At 47.3% G+C, this 1,782-nt stretch overlaps 1 pseudogene; it reads left to right on the plus strand.

The window, feature by feature from the left end:
• Positions 1-436: 436 nt before the first annotated feature.
• Positions 437-1,305, plus strand: LOC138447939 (elongation factor 1-alpha, oocyte form-like; annotated as a pseudogene).
• Positions 1,306-1,782: the final 477 nt, after the last annotated feature.

The raw sequence follows: 1,782 nt of genomic DNA on the forward strand, positions 1-1,782 counted from the left end.
GACAGCTAGGTGGGGATTTTGGGGGAATAATAAGGTTTGTCTGCACTGCAGAAAAAAGAGGCGAATTACTGGAAAGACACATTGATGTGCTCTTAAATGTGTGATGGATGAGTGAGATGCTGGAAAAAAGAGATGGGGGGGTGAGGGTGATAGGTATTCAGATGAGAAGAGGACTTGGTGGCAAGATACATAGTGGTTGCATTGTAGTCTTGACGGGCCAGTTTAAGGTGGAACACTCTTAAGGATGAAAGCTAGAGGGGTACGTTGTTTGATGAAGGGCTAAACAGTAGCTTTGATGTGTTGCTAGGTAAACATGATGACACGCTGACGTATGTTATTTGTATTAAAGTGTACATGAACAGGCAGATGCACAGGTGAGCTGTCTAATAGGAGGGGCTCGTTTGCTAAATAGAAGGATAGTCATAGGAATTCTGAAATGGAAATATCTATACTTGAGTTACTGATTGGGTTGTTGGGTGGATTAATGGAAGAACTCTCTTGATGGTACGGGGACAACATGCTGGAGCCCAGCACCAACATGACCTGGTTCAAGGGCTGGAAGGTTGAGCGTAAGGAGCGAAATGCAAGTGGAGTGACCCTGTTGGAAGCTCTGGACTCCATCATGCCCCTGCCCGCCCCACCGACAAGCCTCTGCGTCTGCCCCTGCAGGATGTCTACAAGATAGAAGGTATTGGCACAGTGCCCGTGGGCCGAGTGGAAACTGGTATCATCAAGGCTGGCATGGAGGTCACCTTTGCCCCCAGTAACGTCACCACTGAAGTGAAGTCTGTTGAGATGCACCACAAAGCTCTGGTGGAGGCTCTCCCTAGTGACAACGTTGGCTTCAACGTGAATAACGTTTCGGTGAAGGATATCCGAAGAGGGAACGTGGCTGGTGACAGCAAGAACGATCCCCCCATGGAGGCCGGGAGCTTCACAGCCCAGGTCATTATCCTGAACCACCCTGGCCAGATCAGCTAAGGGTATGCCCCAGTGCTGGATTGCCACACCGCCCACATTGCCTGCAAGTTCTCAGAACTGAAGGAAAAGATCGACAGACAATCTGGCAAGAAACTGGAAGAGAACCCCAAGAACCTGAAGTCTGGTGACGCTGCCATCGTGGAGATGATTCCGGGCAAACCCATGTGTGTGGAGAGCTTCTCCAGCTACCCTCCCCTTGGACGTTTCGCTGTGCGCAACATGAGACAGACGGTGGCTGTCGGAGTTATCAAGGCGGTCGACAAGTCACCAAATCTGCAGTCAAGGCCAGTAAGAAGTAACGCCAGCCGCACCCAGCTGCGCTGATGGAACTGGGGATCAAGAATCCTCTGGTCTCGTATCGTCACCTACAATCTTTGATCAGGGACTGGTTACTGAGCATTGGGTTTCACCACAAGAGCCTCCAGAGGAAAGGGAGGCAGAATTTCGGAAAGCGCAAGTTCTAATAGGTTCTAATATTTTGTGACTTACATTCTGGTTAATACCCATCTGTGATTTCTGAATAAAATATTGGCACATCTGAAAAAAAAAACTAAAAAAACTAAAAAAAAGGAAATGGAAGAACTGATATATACATCGAAAAGTGGTTGGCTCTAGAGTTGGAATTGACTTCGCTAAGCTCTGTTATTCATGGTACATCAGGGGAAAGAACATGTGTCACAAGATCACAGTTTATTTATTTGAGGTCTAGCCAAAACCTCGTTTGTTAGGTAAAAAGAAGGGGTTTTTGCCTGGATATCTTGCTTTTCTGCTTAAAAGAAAATGTTTTTCCACGCTTTTTGG

This window comes from Ambystoma mexicanum, chromosome 3q, assembly GCF_040938575.1.
Source record: "Ambystoma mexicanum isolate Mex_15411 chromosome 3q, UKY_AmexF1_1, whole genome shotgun sequence".
NCBI lineage: Eukaryota > Metazoa > Chordata > Amphibia > Caudata > Ambystomatidae > Ambystoma > Ambystoma mexicanum.